The following is a 13,392-nucleotide window of genomic DNA, read 5'->3' on the forward strand; positions in this document are numbered from 1 at the left end:
CTCCCCTTGTATAGAGTTTGAAGATGGTTGTATAGTAGGCGTCTGTTCCAGCATTTTGTTTGGTTCAAATGGCAGGGCACACCAGGCATTAGGAAATTATTTGGGAAGAAAGCGTCAGGAAAGAAATATCTTTCAGAGTCGAGGAGCTGAATCCCAGGAAAACCATTTCTTCTTTTCCCTGAGGAATTTAGCTCTAGAAATAACATCCCTCTAACATTGTTGAATTAACATTTTTCAAACATTTTTTGCTGACAGGCCAGCCATCTGAGCCCCGGACTGTGGACATGGATTAGGGTTACACAACCAGGTAGTACAGCTTACTAAGAGCAGGAGCAGAGACTAGTCAGCATCCCCTCTACGACCCCTGCCGGTCCCAGGTAGGACTGAGACCAAGAAAATGAGGACAAAGCACCAAAGAGTGTGAGTCCTCCAGGCCTATGAAGAGCGTGTGTACACTGGCAATGGAACACACCAGTACATCATTTTCCCTTCCGTGATGGATTTTGAACAAATACCCTTTCCTTCTCAAAATGAGTTATCTGAGGCAAGAAGGCTTTTTGGAACACCTAATTGGAACAAATATTCATTTCGTCAGACTTAGCCAACTCACTGAGAAAGAATTTTAACTCCATCTCCCAGTTGCAATATTTTCGGTTAACAATGTGCAGCCTTCAACAAGACAGCTTTCCAGGGACTGGGGAAAACTCTTTTGGAATCCTCCTTTTAAATGGTGCCTAAAGGCAAAACAACACTTAAAAAGCCCACCTGTGATTATCCTCCTCAGAGAGTAAATGTACTATATTCCCCCAAGAAATTGCTTTTCCACTTAGACTATTTTGCCTTTTCTAGTTTTCCTTTCTTCTCCAAAAGAGACTAAGCCCCCATGGGTGTTTTGACAATGCAACATTTTGGGATGGGAGAAGGAGGGAGGTGTAGGTGTGTTTTATGAATGGGATTCTGTCTGTCCCTCTACAAGTGGCCATTTATTGATGTTGTACTATGAACCCAGCCTAGTGCAACAAACACCACCATCTGGCTGAATACGAGGATCTATTATTGTTATTTTAAAAGAAGGGCTGATTGTAGTTTAGAACTTGAAACCACCCCCCCAGAGATGGAAGAGAGGTGTTTTGTGTGAGTGAAGAATGAAAATAGATTTCCCACATTGTTTATTAGATCTGTGGTGCTCTGCGTATGTGAGAATCAGTTTCTCCCCCAAATCCCGATGTGTAACTGACCCAGTCTTGGATGGATGCAACCTTCATGACACCCTTTGCCCAATCACGTACCTTCCTTTTTGACATTCTGAAATTGACTGCAATGGTAGCCACTGTTCTAAGCTAAATCAGCCAGTTTTCTGTCCAGAGTGCTAAAAAGTATTCGTCCTTTCTCAAATGGGTATAGAAAGCTGCCCCCAAATCTGTCATAACATTTGGCCAAGGTCATTGAACATCCCTGTCATCTAAATGATTTGTTTTTCATGTTATGGCACTGGGTGGGCCCGAAGGGCATTGGGTGACCGCCCCACCTGGTCATTCAGAACTGCCCAGGAGACCCACATACCAAGCTATTTGAGAAAGGTACAAATAGTTTATGCTGCCCTGCGGTGTCTTGCCTCTTTTCTGTGCTGTGTCCAGGTTGGTTTGTGAAGCATGTATTCAGGCTGATCGGATCTCATATCCACCTGGACCTACAGCCCTGCCCAGGGTCTACAAGTCTCATTGTGTGGATGTGCCCTGTGTGGACCTCTCCAAGCGCTGCTTATCCGCACAGCCCTTCTCAGAGCAACTCATTTGTAACGTAATGCACGTGCTGTATATCTAACTCTTTTTGTTTTTAACTGCAAAATTGCTGAACCCATTTCATGTTTGGGGCAATAATCTTTCTTAATTGGGATGAGTGTATATGGATATATGGGGCCCTAGAGGTGGGTTATCAACATCTGTCTTATACCTTAGAAAGGAAGACCGCTTTAATGCCCTCACTTCTGGGAGGCAATGCTACCGAACTACAGATTTTTGATATACGTTCCATGTTTTTTCTCATAGTTTGTCCTAAGAGACAGACTTTGTCCCGGAGACTATCAATAAGGCCAAAAAGAGCTAGAAAAGACTTATGAGGTTACTTTCCAAATGTGCTTAAAGACTAACAGCAAAAGAAAAAGAATGAAGTCACCGTAAAATCATAAAATAGCTTAGGTGCTTTTCACCTCTAAACCATATTGGATGAACACGAATGATAGTCTGGCCTTCATATCAATATCTGTAGAGGCTAAAATATTTGCTTTGGTGTCGGGAGCAGAAGTGAATGCAAGAACGTGATTAGACGCAGCAGATAATGACGCTGGGGAAGGGCCAGTGATGATCTGCTCTACCTGCTCACTTTGCCTAAAACCCTGGTTAACTGATGGGGATGGAACTTGCTCTTGTTGTTGGGTGTTTTGTTTTGCTTTTGGTTTTTTCACATAGTCCAAAATCCTCTCAGGTATTTATGTTATATATAATACTAGCTCTTTAAGACCCAACCCGCAGACTACCATGAGGTGACTTGGACTCTGGGTTGCTAAATGCATTGCTCCCAAATGATGACAGCCTTTTGGGAGTCTCATTAAGGTGACCCATGTTGCATGGCTTCTGAGAGCTGGTTGGGATCCCACTGGAGCCTGAGAGGAAAAAAGCCACTTAGAGAAGAGGAGCAGCAGAATATATTTCCAGCCTATTCATGCCAAGGCCAGGGCAAAGCTAAAATTAGATGGACTCTCGCCAGCCGAGAAATCAGGTTCTACGTTTTGGTGTGTGAGGTACCTGGAAAACACCTTTGTTGGCAGAGAAAACAGGGTGTCTCTGGCTTCCTCAAGCCTCTGAATGAACGAGACTTCCCTTTATTTCCAGGGCATCCTGGTGTTGCCTGACATACACGCAGATTCCCCAGGCTGGACCAGGGCAGGGGGGAAATGAATCATGCTCTTGAATGCATTAAATTAAAGTCTAAATTTAGTCCTCCTTTCTGCCTCTCTTTTTTACAAGTTTGGGTAGTAATGTGAAAGCAGAATGTCCAAAACTTACTTTCCACCATGACAGCTTTAATATTATTTGGCTGTTTCCACTCGCCCTAAATTAACTATCCAATCTACTTAATGCATGGGTCAAATTTTCTTTCTCTTGCTGCCTAGGGCTTTTCCATCTGAAATGAATAGATAATATGGAGTAAGAGGGTTTGTTGTCTGTTTTGTGGTTGTTGTTGTTGTTCTATTTTATTTATTTATTTCGTACAAAAGTTTTGCTATCAAAAAATCCTTGCTCTTTTGTACCTTGGTCTCTCTGTGATGTTGGCTGGATTTAAAGTGGTGTTTTTGTCAGGAAACAAGGAGCACGTATGTGCATGTAAAACTAAAACACTCTCCTGCATTACTTTTCTGCCTCCAATTACTCATGCCTCACTTCAGGTGTGGAAATTAGGATAGCTCAAGGCCAGTCTCTAAAACATGCCTGTTCTGGTGAAGCTTAGAACAGCATGAACCCAGAAGACGGCTGTCGTTATGGATTTCAGTCGTTGGACTCCAGTTCTGGAAACTCAGGGCTCTGCGTCTGTTTGGTGTGCAGGACTGACTTCCCTAATGGCTTCAGAGCATGCTAAGCCCTAACAGCTATAGCATGGGGAGTGTTGCCTGACCAAACAAAGTATTTTGGAAAAGACAAACTTGAGCCAATGCCAACTTTTAGAAAAGGGGGAATTGTTTTGCTGAGTTTTGTTTTTGCAAATTGCTAAGGAAGTAAGCCAATATGAGGCACCACACCCATTTTCTGTCCCTTACATTCTAGAGAAGACTCTCCCAACTTGTTTACTAAAGTGAACTGAGGCTTAGCAGATTTACAAATAGCAAGCTACCAGCAGGCAGGCCTTCGTGATGATTCAGTGCACTATTGTGATCAACATTTGTTCCACTACCATAATATTCATTTAACCTTGGCTCACGGGTTGGGCTCCATTTTTAATTCATTCATTATTCATTCTTTGGATATTTATTTTGTTCCTACTATGAGCTGGACACTGAGGTGCAGTGATGCACATGACAGAGACATTGCCTTCAAGGAGTTTACAGTCCAGGAGAGGCAAACTGATGTCAACAATATGTATGTGGAGATGGAGCCCAAAAAAGAAAGTGGTTAGTTCTTCTTGGGGTGAGAGTAGGGGCGCAATAGACGAAGCCTTGAAGAGCATGAGAGGGTTGAGCTGAGCTCTGAAATATGAGCAGCTATTTGCTAGGCAGATGGGAGCAGGGGGGTGTGAAGGAGAAAATGGCATTCCAAACTGAGATTTAGCATGGCAAGTTCCAGGCACGACAGGTAGTTTAATATGGCTGACTGTAGGGTGAGAGTCAGGAGGCAAGAAGCAGGACAGATGAGGCTGAAGAGAACAGAAGTATAGATCTTGGAGGACTTGTCCTCCATGCTCAAGGTAGTACCATGATCTGATATATGTTTTAGTCAGAGCTATCAAGCAAAAATGTAAAGAGTCCATAAATGGGGTTGAGATGGGAGGTAAGAGGACATTAGCTAATAGAATAACAGTTGGGATGGAGAAGATAGGCAATATGAGATTTTAGGAAGGTAAAAACGGGAGGACCTGGGCAGAAGTCACATGGTGCAGAAGGTGGTAGTCGGGGAAGTGGATGAGGATTTAAGATGGAGAAGTTGACGGTCACTCCAAAGTTTCTGGCTTACTCTAAAAGGTGATGTCATTTACTATGAGAGAGAGTGAACCTGGGAGGAGGAACGATGGGGAGAAGAGGATTGTTCAGTTGGGGTTGGATTGAATTTGAGGTTCCCATAGGAGTTCCAGGAAAACCATGGAGAAGGCTATTTTGCATATAGAACTCTGGAGCTAAGTATAAAGAGCTGGACTGGGGATATAGATTTGGTGATCAAGAATATAACTACCAGTTAGAGCCATGGTAGTGGGTGAGCTTGCCATGGAGCAAAAGTAAAGAGAGAAAAGAAGGCCAGAGTAGAACACTGAGAATGGAGGAGTCAACAGAATCAAATGCAAGGAATTAGGTGAATATTTAGAAAAGTCCGTTCAATTAGACCTTTAGGAAGTCACTGGTGACTTTGGCCAGAGAATTTTCATTTCAGTGGTGAGTGCAAAAACCAATTACCGTGATTTAAGAGTAAATGAGCACAAAGCAAAGCATTAACTAGGAAAAGAGAAAGAAGTGTTGTATATGTATGGGGCTGGGGGTCATTCAATGAAGTGGGGCTTTGAGAAGAGTAATGTTTTGTAATCACCACACAGGAAAGTCACCAACTCAGTACATGTCAAAGAATTGCTTAGGGCCACCTATTTGCATAGTTAGGTTGTCTGTTTATTCACTCAAGACTCAGCAGCCCAGATCAGGAAAAATGAATAGTTGGATTAATCCAAGATTGGAACTTTGCTGTGCCAGTATGGGAGAAAAAAAGGGGACTAGGGTTTTTGAAGATGCTTGCAAGGATTTTTAAAGTTATGCATTATAATGTCTAAGATGAAGGGAGAAGAAAATAAAAGTATAATGCTGGGAAGTACCTAGGAGGAAAAAAGAATGGTCACAGGACTAGCGTTAGCCTGAGCACCAAGTGCACTGAGAACTAAGGATTCTGAGAGTGGTGATGATAAGATGTTGTGGTCAATGAATTAGCATTTGGAATTAAGAGGTGGAACAATTTAGAGTAGTGATAGGGTCCAGGAGTGGCTATGAGAGTGGGCACTAGGATCTGCCAGAAATGAGGTCAAGCATCTTGAAGCTAGGTTCTTCTGTGTTTGTCAAGACAGATATTGAAGTGTCCATAATAATGACAGGAGAGAAAGTAGACAAGAAGACTTTGATCAGGATGACCTGAAACGCAAAGGAGAAAGGGCTTTTTGCAAAAGAGTGAAGAACAGTGGTTTAGAAGAGACAACCGGTATCAGTGAGAAGGCTGACATTACTTATGGGAACTACAATGGTGGATGTAAAGGAATGTGCAATCTCCATTTGAGAAGGTTATAGGGAGGCGGTGTCTTCCTGAAAAACGGGTTTTAGTTAAGGCAAGAAAATGGGAAAGTGAGCTTATAAAAGTAGGAAAAAGCATAAGAGTTTGTGTTCAATGGTAAAGTGTTCCAGAAGGCTCTGGGGAAGGGAGGAAAGGAAGGAATGTTGGGAAAATTCAGTGGGCAGAAAGCCCAGCGTCACATGAGGACAATATCGTAGAGAAAGAAAGTTGACCAGAGGAGCTTGCATTGCGCGAACAGAGGATGATGGTAAGAGAAGTATGGTGGGAATAACTTTTCCAGAGTTTTGAGGCAGCTGAAGACTGGAGCCCTGGTAGTATAAGAGGCCAGATGAGGCTAATAATATCTCGGTCTAATGCACAGTCTAGAGCAGACTTTGCTCAGGTTTCCAAGAACTTATTAGGGACAAATTGTTTGGTGCCCTAAAAGGATGGAATCGGAGACTGTATATAGTGCTGCAGAACAACCAGATTCTAAAAAGGAACCTCCCCAAATGGCTGGAGAATTCTCCATCTTGGAGGAGGCTCTCTTTTTAAAATTAGCAGTGGCCCGTGATACTAGAGAAGCATCATTCATCGCCTTTCACAAGAATGAGTGCTTATTATCACCTTGGAATATTCCATTTTTCTTTAACCTTTTCTAGACTTGCTAATACCTTGCCTATAATTAAATGTAGTGCTTGGCCCATCCTGGCCGTTTTCCGCCTCTGTTGTAACTCTGCCTTTAACAGAGTGCTTTTGGTACACCCTAGGCTTGCATGACTCCAAAGCCCATGCTTTTTCTACTCCCCCATGAATACTCCCGGAAGTCCTACATAACCCTGTGGCAAATAAAGCATCAGCAGATGGGATGTATTTAAAATTCTCGAAACCTTCTCAAAAAAGCTCCACGCCACTTCCCAAAAAGTTGTCCTTAGGAGAGAAAAGCTGACTTCCCATCTAGTTGTTGGGACTACTTGTCACCCATGGGGAGCTAACTTATCACTGGGAGGAAAAGATATGAAAAGTGTGTACCCCTCCAAATAGAGGCAAATCAAAAGAGCTTCCTGTAAAACTATGTTGGAACTTGTGTCCTCTTTAGCATGGGCAAAAGTGACCTAAAAATGGGATTCTGCGAGATTTAGAGAAGAAACTAAAGTCTGTGGCAACAGTGAGGGACTTCAGAAAGATTTCACATGTGTGCCAGCAGAAAAGTAGCAGATAATGTTTATTATGAGCATGTTTAAGATGAAATTAGTCATTAAAAAACAATAATACTCCATACTCTAGCTAGATGCAATCAACTACAGGCAAGGAAAAGTAATCACCGCAGATTGAATACTAGAGACACCTGCGTGGTGTGTAACTCAACCCCAAATGACGTTAAACGTCATCTAGAATAGCATGAAAAACAAGACAGAAGGGGCTATCTTTACCGAATCTGAAGCTCTGGTGTATCTGTGCCTGGGACATGAAGTATAATACTGGTCACTGTCCCTCAAGGAAGCCATGATACATTGAGCTGGAGAAGAGCAGCCAAACTAATCAAGGGAATGTATGAAAAGCTGCAATTGGAGGACAGATCAGGAAGATTAGAGCTCTTCACTATGAAAGATCAAAGTGACCATGTCCAAAGCCTGTGAACTCTCAAAGTGAATCTCTCTGTGGGTAAAGTGAACGTGACATGGATCCCCAAATCCTGGGATACTTGAGCCAAGAATCCCTTGAAGTATGACAGTGGTTGACTTAGGTCAAATAAGAGAAATACCATTCTACAGGGCAAGTAGAGAATTTATGGGATTTATTTCCCCCAAGAGATGTTACAGGAGGAATGAGATAGTCTCAAAGAGAATTTTGAAAATTTTACAGTTCTAATCATAAAAAGGGAGAATCCGACCAAAAAGTGGCTTGTTTTGTTTCATCCCCAAAATAATTTTCTTTTGAAGGAAAAGGAAAAGGAAAAAGAGGAAGAAGATTCTGCTATATAATGGAGGACCCATACCATAGAAATGACATGGGTAATTCAAAATGGCATATGATCCAAATCACATTTAAATGTTGGTGGAGAAGACACCCAGTCTAGCATGAAACAGGTCCCGTTAGTCCTCTACTCAGATTCCCTCCCATCCCCCTTGACCAGAGTTTTGCACCCATCCTCCAGTTTCTGTGTGCTTTGATGCCAAGGGCTCTTAACTGTAAACTTCTTCAGATAATTGCCCTTGACCTTAACAACCCAAAGAGCCTAAAGCGCCTGAGAGTGTCTATACCTCCAGGATATCCGTACCCTGGTGCTGCCTTCTGGGAAACGAAAGGTAGGGAGAGTAGAAAAAGTCTGTCCCTCGGCTCTTGTTTAAGTGGAAAACACTTCTACAGTCAGACCGCAAAGTCACTTCTTGAAAGTGAGGTGCAACTTATACCCCAGAGATCCCCGTGGGATCAGGGAGAAAGCTTAAACTTCCAAAATTGCACCCTTTTCAGTTTTTCGCTCTTCCACTTTCTAACCAGTTTCTCTTTGGAGCATTTTCACTTTCACTTGATTCCTTTGTGTAGGGTCACTTCTGGAAGAACCCAACCTGAGACGGGCACTGAGGCGCCATGTCTCCTCAGATCCAACTTAAAATCGTGTGATCAGAGGCTCAGGAACCTTCCTTACAGTGCAGGGCAGGAGGCCATGAGGCACCCAGATTATATAAAGCAGATGGCTGACCTAGTCACCTGTATTAACAAGGCCAACTCATTACAGATGATGAAGACTTATTTGCACCTGTACCTCTTTAACACCTGACGTCAATGGCTATAACTCAAGGCTTTATGTTCCCAGGCGTCAATGAAAGAAGTCATCCTTGAAGCAGGAAAGTTTGTCCTAGCCTTCGAATCTTTTATTCCACCGTGTTTCTCAAATTCCTGCTCTGCACCAGGCAGGCCCCTGGAGGGAACAGGAAGATGTGTAGATACTGTCTTTGATTTTAAGGAGTTTTATAAGCCCCCCAGGGGTCAGCAAACTTTTTCTGAGGATCAGGTGATATTGGGAGCCATATAGTTTCTTTTGTAACTCCTCAATGTGACAATAAGTAAACTAATGGGTGTGGCCGTGTTCTAATACAACTTTATTTACTAATACAGGAGGCAGGCCAGATCTGGCCCATGAGCTGTAGTTTGCTAACCCCTGATCTAAACCATCCAGTCACGCTGTTGCATTGGCCTTCTTCCCCCTTCCTTCGGTTGAGGAACATGTGAAACCAATGCTCCAGGATAGAATCAATTTCCTAACTATTTGACGTTTTATCCAAATACATAGGATGACACCGCTGTGGGTATTCATTTCTTCCAGGAAAAGTATTATTCTATCAATTCAAATAAAACAGACCAAAGGAGAAGATTATGTCTGTTGTTGTTGAGTTAGTTATAAGGAAACCACACTACTTGAGGAGTGGGTATGGCTCCCAGACCACAAATGCAGATGCTGCCAGAAAATCCACTTAGTTTTTTCTTATAATTTCACTTATTTCTATTTTGAACACCCATCCCCTTAAGCTGAGGGAAAATCATGACCTCAGGCTCACCCTCTTTACCTTCTCTGAGGTGGATTAAGGTTGGGGGTGGGAGCAGATTGTGGATTTTGTGTTATCTGTCCAGAGAGTTGGCTGCTAAAATGTCCATCATCTCAGTCAGTGTAACACTTCAGGTCTAGTCGATTTATGAGGTCTCACCACAGTCCCAAATCCGAGGTACTTCCTCCCTCTGGGACCCTGCTGCCCCCAACAGAACTGCCAGGAAAAACACACAGCCTGAGTACACAAACGAGCACCACATGGAAGTTGGCGTTCACTCTCAAACACCCTCACACGGATGCACAGACACACGTTTCTCTCCTCTCTCCTCCAGTCTGGCTTCTGCCAAGACATTTTTATCTACTCCTCAAATCCTGCTTTCTGTTGCCCCTTTTACAAATTCTCCAGGTCCTGAGACCTTGTGTCTTTGGACCACAAAAGCAGCCAGAGACTCAAAGGCTGTTTCTGGGTTCTGCAGCCCCTCCTTTCCTGATACAGAGCCAATACCTGCTTGAAAAACAGGAGGGGAAAATGAGTCAGTAGTCTAACATGCTATCCCATTGCACTGATTTAACCATCTTTTAAATAAAAACAGGATGCCCAGAATAAAAATAAACGTATTGGCTCTAGGCGCGCTAGACATAATCTCCGTATGTCAAAGACAGGATTGTATATGAAGGAATCATGATAATAAATCATCTCATGGTATTGCTACAGGGATTTCAGAATGGTAGTAGGTCTGGCGAATTCCTCTGGAATGGCCCTATCCAATAGAATCTTCTGTGATGATGGAACTGCTCTAGATCTGTGCTGTCTGATACCATAACTTCTAGTCACATGTGGCTAGTAAGCCCTTGAAATGTGGCCAGTGTAAATGAGAAAGTGAATGTTAAATGTGATTTAATTTTAATTAATGTAAATTTTCATTTAGATAGCTACATGTTGCTAGTGGCTATCATATTTGACAGCTCAGTTCTAGAAAACTATAAAAATCTGTTAGAATGCCAGGTTCCCGAGAGCAAAGACCACATCTGCCTTCTTCCCTGCTCTGGCCTCAGTATCTCAAACTGTGCCTGGCACATAGTAGGTGCTCAGAAAATAGTGGATAAATCAAACCCCTTGAGGCAAGGAATAGAAAGAGGGTAAGGTTGCTGTCTGTTTTACATAATCAAAAAAAATTTTCAATGACTACATATAAAGGAATTCCAAGACACAAAGCACCTGAAATTTCAATAAAGAGGATGAAAAGGAGTTAAGTTTATTATAAAGAAATTTAAAATTTGGATTAAGTTAAATGTAGTCATCATGCTTCGCGCGCGCGCACACACACACACACACACACACACATGCACGGAAAAGTGAAATCAAAGAGGATCCTAGAATGGATAACTTCTTGAAATTTAGCTGAATTTGTATTCAAGAAGAGAATTACAACCAGGTTCAAGAAATATCCATTGAACAAGTCATCATTCTAGTCCATATGCAGAGATTAATTGTTGGGCAGCTATAAGGAAGAGAGGCAGGAGAAGAGAGAGAGAAGAAAGTAGGAGGGAGGGAGAAGGGCAGGCAGCAGGCCAGGCAGGAAAGCCCTTGGTTGTTGAGAGCAGCTGAGGAAGGAAAGGAGAGCTGTGTGAGCCCAGCAGTGGGACCAGATGAGACACCGTGAGATCCCTGCCAGCTCTGAGCTATGTCACACACTCAAGGTGGTTGCCATGCATCCTGTTAACTATGGGCCTCTCCAAAGGCACAGTGTTCGGACCAAATGCAACAAGGCGGATGGCTGATTTCTACTCAAAGCAGAGCAGGGTACACCCTTTCTGATAACATGGCAAGATTTTAACTGATCTACCTTAATAGCAATGAAAAAATAGACTATTCCACGCAGGTTAACTATTAGCTGACAACTCCAGCAAGGCTCACATGTTAATTGCTTTTTCTCAGGTATGGCAGAGTCCAAATAAGCCTGGAGCCTCAATATGTAAGGGGGAGTAAGGTGCTCAAGATCTTTCACAAGTTACTGTCCAGTGGAGCGAAGAGCTTCCTGCAGCTGGATTTCAGACCACGTCTGCCAAGTGATATCTGCTTGAATTGCTTGGCTTTCAGTCAAATATTTGTTATCTAGACTATCAGGCCTGAGGTTCAAGATGGGGACACGCTTGGCAGAAGACCCCAATAACTTCAGGTCAGACACAGCATTTTGAGTCCTTGTCATAGTGACACACTCAATTCAAGGAGATGACATCCGCTGATGAGTTAAGAATAGAGGGGACTACTTCTTGACCTGGGTTGTGGTTACATGGGTTTTCATTTTACCCTGGACATATATCTTTTATGGACTCTTCTGTATATCGTATATCTCATAATGTAATATAAAAAGGAATAGAGCAACATCCTGCCATCACATTTTCCAGATTCTAGTTTAAATGGGTTTGTGCATTCAGTCACATTTACTGAGCCCTTCTGTGTGCTAGGCACTGGGCTAAGAGCTGGGGATTAAAAAGAGACATACTTCATTGCCTTGGCTTTACGAAAAGTTTAATGGGGAAGATTGACAAGTTAACAAATCACTGCAAATCAGTACGATACATATTTCCACAGAGACAATGTATAAGGACTTAGCTCAAAGGAAAGAACACATTTTTATTTGGGGTGGGCAGGGGGCACTTGATGAAGCAGAGAAAAACAAGAGAGGGCAAAGTACCGTCAGAGAAATTCTCCTGGAGGTAACAGTTTAAGCTGGATCATAAAGGGTATTCAGAGTTTTTCAGACAGATCATGAGAGGACATTCTAGACAGAGAGACCATCATGTAGAAAGCTAGAGATGGGGACGAGGCATGCCAGGTGTAGCTATAGAGAGACAGCAGAGAAGTGAGACTTCCTCCCTGAGCCAGCCAACAAGAGGTTAGCCTCCCCTACAAGGGGCTCCCAAGCCTCCATTACCTACCCTGGATTAACACATGGCACCAGGTTGTTTTTGTCTGATTTCTTATGTGTATCCCCTACTGGACTATATGTATTTTTGGAGGGTGGGGGCCAGGGTCTGTGTCCATCTTTTCTACCGTATTTGAGTGAATGAATGGAAAAGAGTTTAGAAAGGTAGATTATAAAGGCTATATATGCCAGGCTAAGGAATTTGGATCTTTTCTTATGGGCAATGCACAGCTCACCTTACACGGAGCCACTTTCTAAGTTAAGACTCTGGTTTATGGAATTTATAGGTTGTGATTGCCGAGTGGGGAGATTGTGGCTAGAAATTATACCGTAATGCTCATTTCCGGGAAACTAGATAAGCCACAGAAAGCCCTTTGTTCCAAAATGTGTTCTAAAAGAGGAGCAGCAAGCTGCTGGGAGTCAAAACATCCCCTGAATGGGTTAAACCTACAACTTTTCTCTGCTTAGGGTGAAGTATTTGACTCTTTCATCTTAACCCCCAAAATAGCTGAAGTCAGCATTCAGGGAAGGAGAGTTCAATGAGGGCAGGTAATGAAGCAGGTGGCTCAGGTTGGGTGAGGTGGACTTTGAGCAGCCAGAGGGCAGTGCAGGCGACTGTGCCTGGAGGGCAGGGAAAGTGAGACAGGGTGTGGGGGAGGTGCCGAAAGAGAGGTGGTGGCAAAAACAGCTTTGCCAGCATTGCAGTTTTGCCCAGGGCCATGGCAGATGCCCGGCTTGCCTCCAAAAACCATCTTCTCTGCTTCCTGCAGTCAACTGCTGATGCCTGAATTTACATATGAGGATTGCTTGAAGTTCTAAAAGCCTCAGGCTCTGCCAGTTCAGTCTGCAGGCGCTGGGCTTCCCAACTGCAGCTTCTCCAGTTCAGCCAGGTTTCTCCTCA

The 13,392-nt window shown here is 43.2% G+C and overlaps 1 protein-coding gene across 1 annotated transcript in view; it reads left to right on the top strand.

The window, feature by feature from the left end:
* TRPM3 (transient receptor potential cation channel subfamily M member 3) overlaps nucleotides 1-13,392 on the top strand; it is a 273,663-nt gene that overhangs the window by 217,744 nt on the left and 42,527 nt on the right. The gene's annotated exons all lie outside the window — the stretch shown is intronic.

This window comes from Equus quagga, chromosome 6, assembly GCF_021613505.1.
Source record: "Equus quagga isolate Etosha38 chromosome 6, UCLA_HA_Equagga_1.0, whole genome shotgun sequence".
Classification (NCBI taxonomy): Eukaryota; Metazoa; Chordata; class Mammalia; order Perissodactyla; family Equidae; genus Equus; species Equus quagga.